This window comes from Dermacentor variabilis, chromosome 4 (assembly GCF_050947875.1).
Source record: "Dermacentor variabilis isolate Ectoservices chromosome 4, ASM5094787v1, whole genome shotgun sequence".
Classification (NCBI taxonomy): domain Eukaryota; kingdom Metazoa; phylum Arthropoda; class Arachnida; order Ixodida; family Ixodidae; genus Dermacentor; species Dermacentor variabilis.
In genome coordinates this window covers 235965841-235974514 of record NC_134571.1, presented here as the reverse complement: position 1 = coordinate 235974514, position 8674 = coordinate 235965841, and the positions used below count along the sequence as shown (strand labels likewise).

Here is an 8674-nt window from a genome sequence, read left to right as displayed (position 1 = left end):
GTGCAGTTCATTTCACTGCTGCACCCATTTTATTCATGAAATTTCGCTGCCAACTGAAGTGAAACTTCACAACAAATAGTTGTAGCGAAGCAAGTATGTTATTTCAGTTCAAAAAAGAATTAGGCATTCACCATTCCACTATAATAGGCGAAGGGAAAAGTATAAAATTACGCGCTAATAATTTTATTTTTGTAGTTACCGCCCTATTTGGGTAACAGCAAAAGTTTGAAGTGCGAATTATTTGCAACCTCGCAGAGGAACAGTGGCTGGCGGTTATGAGCGCGTGGGCGGGGCTTCATTGCAGACTTAAGATGTATCCGACTTAATTGGCTCTAGAAGAATTATACAGAAATATATGTTTGCGCAATGATCACAGCTTTTTTTGGGTCTCTCGTTTACTTATCTAACAAGTTAAGTGCCACAACGGACTCGTATTGTTATTTGGGAAGTTACGTAACAATGCGTGGCCGCCAGTTGCGTACAACCACGTATGGAGCAAGAAGCTGCGATTCTACACCTATTGCGCCCACCACGGGAAGTTAGAAAAACACCTACATAAGCACAGTAGAGAAGTGGCTACATTAGGTGGCTCGAACGATAACTGTAGAAGCGTCATTCAGAACACCCGGAATTGTCCTCCACTTCCGGCGACGTTCTCTCTACTTCCTTTTTAAATAAAAAGATATTTATCCATAAATATTTTCATAAACAACGGTTAAATATGTTCATTTTCGCTTTTCCTCCCTGTTTGGATGTTGCCTTGGCTCTCTCCCTTAGTAGATCGCTTAATTTCTCAAATCCTTGCGACTCTTGTTTACAGTTAGCAATTTTGCAATAAAATAGCCGTACAATTAGGGAAAAACCAGACGAGTTAACGTGTGACAGTCATATTGCCTATGAGTTTAAGGGTTATTGCAGGGTTTGATGATAGACGCTGTCCTGCATTACTTTATTTTCCACCTTATCTAACCCATATCACGGGTTTATGGTTCCGAGGATCTGTCAGCTTCGTGGCGAGCCGTCACTCGAGAAAATAATGAAACAAGAAGAAGAGTTAAACGCAATTAGCGTTTTCTCTGACCGCAACTTGTTCTACGTGCATACAGACCAGCTGACCACGAACTGAATCCTTTTCCTGGTCCTTGGATCAGTGTAATCAAAGAAGGTTGAACTAAAGAAGTAACAACGATGCACGTGACCGTTGAATAGATGGTGACAGTTGAATGCATCTGGAGTTAATCGCGCGGGCACCGAATTGATAAGGAAACTGGCCATCACATCCCAAGAGACGCCGATAACTACCACCATCCAAAAGGAGTGAGAAAGGCAGCAAAATATTGAACGCCGAATAGCTGTCAAGTCTCAACATTGATTTGGCGGCGCTTTAGGGATGTTTGTGAGAAGTGGTGGCAGGGGCGGGGGGGATGCGTCGTAATTTCGGGGGGGGGGGGGGCAGGCCCCCCCGGGCCCCCCCTTGGGTTTGCGCCTGGTAGACTATCTCCACTATGAAGAACAAAAGCTACAACTACGGGAAAGTCACGTGTACTACACACAAGTTCAAATAAGCATGTATGTTGTAGGTGTGAGCATATGTGACTTCTACGTGTTCGCCAAAGGGGTCCAAATGTGTAGAAGAAGGAACAACTCCTTTCTGAAAGAACTTGTGCGGAAATTAGAGTGGTTTCTTTTAGGCACTACTTCTCAGCTGTGCTGAGGTGCCGAAATCTGTATTAAACTTTAGCAGTGTTTACTTGGGAAGCATGTTCTTTTTTTATTGAACGAAATGCGGGCACGCTGGCACAATACAGCAAAAATAAAAAGAGCTGTCCAAACATTTGCTTCTGTTCAAAGCACTCGCACAGTCTAGATAACAGGACCTTGTAGGTTAGCCAGCACGCTGCACACGTGCACTACCTTGTCGATGTGATACTTGAGTTCTGGAGTTAGCCTTTCATTCAAGATCGCAAAACTCTTGATGTCTTGAATGCACCTCTCCACATGAATGCGGTGAGATGCAGCCTTACAAGTTTCTTCCATCGCCGCCTTGGTAAACTGCTCGTTGGGCATTGCAAATGGTGGCATGACAAGTGTGACATCCTTACTTTCCAAGTCGCATTTTACATGGGGAAAACCTTTGTCCGCCATCACCATATCCCCCGGTTCCAGCAGGTTAATCAATCCAGAGTTGGCGATGATGTATGTGTCGCTCGACCTGCCACCAAACACATCCGAAATTAATGTTATGTAACCGGATGGCGTGATCCCAACTAGAAATTTCAGTGTAAAGTCGCTCTTTTAGTTGCTCCAGCAGTTTACCCTATCTGCAACTTTACCTGGATTCTCAATTCTGACTTCCAAACAGTCTACAATAACCCTACAACTGGCATAGTTCAAGCGGAAAGAGGAAGGCATCGATGCTTGTACCACATCCCTTGAAAACCACTTGATCCACTTTCCGGTGCTAACGGACAGGACATCCAGAGTGGCATAGAAAATGTGCGACATGCTAGTTCGATGTACGCCGAACAAAACACCTAATGCCGAGAATGTGAGGCCATGCTACATCTTCATGAAAAACAGCAGAAGCTTGCTGTCCACCGCCAGGTCCAAGTATCTCTCGCCACGCACCTGTAACATGAGAGGTATTTTGTGAGCACAACATTTACAGTAGTGATAAAACCAACCTTCAAAGCTTTTTTGTTCTTACTAATTCAGAAACTTCCAGAATTTTACAATGCATGTTCCGCTGATTTAGTGTTTTAGGTGTATGAATGGTTTCTTCAAACTGTCCAATGTCTGAACACAAGCAGGCGGTACTTTGGTGTGGGTAGACATCCCTCCCAAGTTTGTTCCAAGCTCCTCTGGCCTGTGCATCTGGCACATTGATGTAAACACTCCTGTGTAGTGCTGTTTTGTGTCTCACGCCAACACTTATCTGAATGTCGCAGTTGACAATGTCTAGGTTCGTCCCCCTGGCGCCTAGTGCGACTGCATTGTCAAATGCAAGCTTGAAATCACCAGAGTATCAATTTAGACATATGTTTCTCTTTCATTCTCAAACCGCAGTCCTGATCAATCCTGATGCAGTTGATGGTCTTGTCCACTGTCAAAAACTTGTTAGACTTGAGAAGACCAGGGGAACTTGCACTCCTGGCTTATTGGATCCCAACCCATCTGACACACCTAAGATTCAGTCACTTTGCAAAGCTTTTCTGAGATCCGTATTTGGAACTCAAAATCTGTCTTCATACATAAATTGGCACACATGCTCGAGGGCCATGCTACAGGTAAAAACAAGCTAGTTGCCCAATAAAGTGCGTTGTGAAAGAATTAAAAGATGCACCTGATCTCACTGCGCCACCATCTCCTTCTTCATCAAAAGTTCAACAGATGTACGCACAAAGCCAGCGTTTGAACCCAGCAAGAACAGACACCATTTCACGGCTGTCATCTGGTGAAATAAACGCTTTTCAAAGGCTGACTTTCTCCAGCGCCTATGTTTATGCACCTCGTACGAACAGCTTACTTTAAGATTTGAGTTTGGGCATGTGGTTTCCTATTGAGAGCATGGTCCTAAACTGCAAATGTGCTAAAAACAATTCTCCATCACTAACGTTAAATAAATATTGTCAGATCAAGAAATCAGTTTTTTGTTTTGGTTGTGATCGATATGTCACTCAGCTTGCACTGAGGTAGCTGAAATCTCGTTAGCAGATACACTGTCTGCTAGCGCAAGTGAAAACAAGGAGAAATACCACCATTCTGCAGTACCATATGCTCCGACAAATTCCACGGTACGTTAAAATGGAAAGAAAGCCCTGGTACATAAGACATCTTGTACACATCTGTGCAGTTCATTATCCATAACCAGAAAATGTGTGTGAGGTGGATGTCACATTCCCAAGAGACATCAAATATAAAGAAAGCCTGCACCTTTAGATGAACGTGCATGACATCAGCATATCTATTTTTCAGTTCAATTTAAATTGGGCAACTTGTGAATATGCTCTCGCTTGTGTCATTTGGAAGCTGATCTAACATTTACCTGTGGCAAGAGGCTCAACAGGGCCAGAAACACCGCAACTGTCACCCCAGTCAGGTCTCTGAGGGCATCATCGTTTTTCTTGTCCACCAAGGACTGGTAGCCACAGAAACCCTTTGGTTGGTGGCCTTCCAAACGCAATGAAGGAACACCTGCTTTAGCCGTTTCACGCTGTTAAGGTGCAAAGAATACAACCTGGGTGGATGCCTCGCATGCACTGGCGAACAGGGTGCAGGCAATCTTGAGGACTCCTTTGCTGTGGGCTTGCGCTGTCTCTAGCGTCTGAGTTGAGACCAGCATAAAATTGATGGCATGTTAAAATTTTCAGACAAGAGAACACGGTGTTTTTTAGCTTTACCTTACTCTAGAATACCGATTGTATGCCACGTTGAGAAGCCCTAACCAGGCACACCAAGACACAAAAGCCCATGCAAGGCTCACCACAGTGCCCCTGGGAAACTGGGTGAAACTGAATAAACGTTCATTGTGATGAACAATAAGGGAAATACCATCACAGGTTTTTTAATAGGGATAACAACAGCAAGGTTTGGACCCTACAGAATTGTTCGTTGCCTGGGGGACTCGAACTATGAAGTTGCGGCTGACAAAACCCATCTTTTTTCATGCAGCCATTTGCGACCCGAGGTGGTTCACATTATTCTTCTCAAGCCATTCTACACTCGATAGGACTGTGCACGTTTCGTGCTCCAGGTTCCTCTTCAGTGTACCATTATTTTGTTTTGTGTTGCATCGGGGTGATGTGCTTTTAACGGAGGCAGTAAAGGCTGCTTTTCGTTTGTTTTTGGCACAAGTTTACCACAATAAATGTTCAGTTGTTTGTTATTCACTGCTGCATTGTTTGTCCTTTATGACAATATGTATGTTCCGCCTTTTAGCTTTCAAACACAAGAAGCACCCACCCTGCATTCCTTTATTTTTTTTTATCATCTGCAAATTTTGAGTGGGCACTTACTCAGTACCTTATGGTAGTGCAGCAGAACCTACCTCAACTCCTTGCAGTTGTTTGGGTTCGTTATTCCCATCAATGCCTTCAGGTTACTCCAGCGGTAGTGTGACTGCTGGTGCTGCAGAAGCTGGCAAACTCATGGTGGCCGTAGGCGGTCCAGCTTGCACCCCGTTTGGCAAAGATGCTAAGGAGCGGGTAAGATCTGCAGCAGTTGTTGCGGCTGTTCTCCGCTTCTTAATTCTAAGAAGAAAAACACACACCGCAACTTCTCTAGATAATCGCAATGCAGGCTGGCATTGAATGAGAAAATGTCTGTCTAATTAGGGGGGGTGGGCACTGCTACTGTAAGTTTTCAACAGTAGCAATCAGAAATGTTTGGCTCACACTGACATAGTACGCACGGACCGAGGTGCTGCAGTAGAACTGCTTTAGATTGGAGCAATCTCGTTTACAGCCAACAGGTCCATATCATGAATCTGCTCCCCCTTCTCTCCCTGTCAGGCTATGGTGAAAGACCAAAACAAACAAACAAAAAGTAACTACTGTCAGATCTCTTAAGATGAGAATAAACAGACTCGATTTTTGTTCCGCACGCAAATTTGTCCCCATGCTGCACACTTTGCGCGTTTTATCACCCCAGGAATGACTACATGCACTGCTGTTTACTCCCAAGTACGCACCACTCTAAGTACAGGCGCACTTGGCCATCTCGTCTGTGTAAAGTCACTGCGCTTTTCTTTTTTTCGAGAATTATGGTGTAAGCCAAGCTATGCTCTAGCGACCTCTCAAAGCTTCCGAGTGTCATATGGCTACCCCGCCGTACTATTTCTGCTTTAATTAGGGGAACTCTTCGAGGAGCCGCGACCACATCGTCCCGCGACCTCTCGGAGAGGGGAGTTTCGACCCACAGTTTGCGCACCTCTGCTCTGGCAGCTGCGCCTTTGCCAGCACTGGAGCGAAATCAGTTACACGAACCATTGAGCACACCTACTGATGAAATCATGGCTCAGGTGTCGCCAAGAAATTATCGCATCTAAAACTGTCAATACCTGACAGCTGGTTTAAAAAGAAAGTGCCTATTTCGCGGAGTTCTCCTCTTTCATAGCGTCCAGCCTTATCTTCCGGAAGCACGGACCGCTTGCGGTACTCGTCAGGAAATATTGTTGGTGTGTACGACGGAGACGACACATCCTTGGACGGCGTACCCCCAACGAAATGGACGCTGCATATCTTCGTGTGCTGAGAGGGCTCCCAGTTTGTTCCGTCGCCATTGAAATGTGCAGATGTTAGTCCACATAAAAACAAAAACGCAGAACTTGAGACAGCCGAGAGAGAAGACATGGTCACGGGAACCAAACTTACTTTTTTTGTCACACAGCCATGATCCACTGTTGCCGCTGCCCGACAAAGCACAGACAAGCTGAGAAACCGTGAAACGTCGTCCCCGCTGAGCACGACGCGTACCTGTTGGTACAGCAGACTACACAGCAATTCATTATTCCAATAAACTACGCGTTAACGACGCGGTCATGGCGTACGCGTCTCCACGGCGGTATGGATTCGTATTCCGGCGGCAGCACGGAGACCATGCGGAGACATTTCCTTCTGCTCAGGTTCTCAACGAGTGTCTTCTCTGACAACCGCGCGGCGGCGCGCCAGTCGCAGCGCACGGAGTGTATACATGAGCAAAAGTAACCAAAAAACAACTTTTGCATTAAGTTGAGTTGAGTTGAGTGGTTGTAGGCTACTGGTGGGATTAGCCTTGCAGTGGCTGCCGGCAATTGCTCCACCGTAGCGACACTTAAAATAAATAAATCACATAAATCACAGACCTCACAACTACAAAATGGTCACTCCTAAGGTCAACATGTGGAGGCCTTAGGCCTTAGTTGACCTTCCTAAGGCCAACTTTTGCATTAAGTCACGTGAACCCCTACTGCATCACAGCCAGATGCATGATTTCGTTTCTTGTGAGGGCAATAGAAGCATGCTGATGCAAAGGTCGTCCAGCCGCTACATCTTGTCAGCCTTTATGATTTCATGTATAAGCTGTTTTCGGGATTTGGAAATCATGACGCAGTTTTCAAATTCAGGGTCACAATGGCAATCTCTGCAATGAATGCCTAGATGATCTTGCACGGCGGTATAAACATTGTAAAAATGCTCTTTCAATCGCTCATTTAAACATCTGCCTGTTTGGCCAGCATATTTCTTTCCGCAAGTCAAGGGAATCGTGTAAACCACACCCACAACGCATGCTCCAAACCACTTCCTATGGTTAGTATTGCAAATATTCCGTCGTGAGGCATGAGCATTCACACCGCTACAGAGCACTGATAATTTTTCCGGGGAAGAAAAAACAACTTTAATGTCCACTTTATTTCACGATCCGCCCGAGTTCGTCAACAAGGGATTTACTGCCCATCTTCTTCAAGCTGTGCGAAATCTTGTGCAAGTAAGGGAGCACCATGACTGGCTTACTGTCTCCGACAGCACTGTGAGCTGGTGCTTTGTGTCCCAGCTCGATTTTCTTTAATATCTTTTCTGCAACAGAAACTAACAAAAGCTCGAAGTACCCGGCATATATTAGGCGGGAGGCCTGCGCTTGGAGACTGCGCGTTAAAGAGTGGAAGCAAGACTTGTTTAGGGCATTTGTGAAGCAAAGATCTTCAACACCCATTTAACCAGCTTAGAATGGGCTGACATAAGGCAAAAGTGGCTTGTTCCCTCTGGGCTCGTACATTCAGCACAAGTGATCTCTAGAGATACTAAGTCGCAAATCTAAAAACCTTAACGAGTCATTTACCGGTAGTTCATGCGTCAGGACAAGTGGCAACAAACACTCGTTGAATAGGCAAAGTGCATCTGAAAAAGCAAGCTCAAAACCCTGACCTTCTCATGAAAAAAGTAACAAGTCATCCACAAAACGGAAAACCTTTACAACCCAGGTGCTATCAATGCAGCTAGCAATAAGTCGGTCATGGTAAGTGAGAAACATGTCGCTTAAAATTGGTGCTATGCATGAACCAATGCACACACTGCTTTTTTAAATGTACATGTGTTCGTGCCATGAGGCAAACGATGACCTTAAATATAATCCAAGGAGCTCAAGGAAGCCGCTTGCCGAAACAGCGGAAGCATTCTGGAACGCAAGTGAGTCGTAGTTGTCAATACAGTCCCCTACGCACTGCCGCAGCGTATCATGCGGTAGAGAGTAGTGCAGGTCTTTGATGTCAATGGAGCAGGTGTTGAGGCCCTTGTCATTACATGACACATACGCAATGATATTGTTACGGAAGGATGAAAGAAGAGACAGGAAGAAGATCACGAGACGCTGGCTGCTGCTTGTTGTTACTAGTCAGCCATTTTTAACCCCATCGACTCCGCTTGTATATACATTGTATATACAGTCTTACACACTCAACATCCCCATAACATACTGGTGAGAGGTGCGGGGTACCACGACTGGAAACAGAGCTCCGTGTGAGTGGAATCAACAGATGGGACCCCACGCGTGTGCTAGTTAACCTGTTGTTCTACCTAAGAGGCACGGCAAAGGTGTGGTATGAAAACCACGAAGAGGAGCTAACCAGCTGGGACCAATGCAAAGAGAAGTTAACAGAGTTGTTTGGCAAACCAGCTGGCCGCAAAATTGCCACAAAGCA

The 8674-nt window shown here is 45.4% G+C and overlaps 1 pseudogene; it reads right to left on the bottom strand.

Annotated features, from left to right (window-relative positions):
- Window positions 1-1845: 1845 nt before the first annotated feature.
- Window positions 1846-5310, bottom strand: LOC142578545 (uncharacterized; annotated as a pseudogene).
- Between the last annotated feature and the right edge of the window lie 3364 nt (window positions 5311-8674).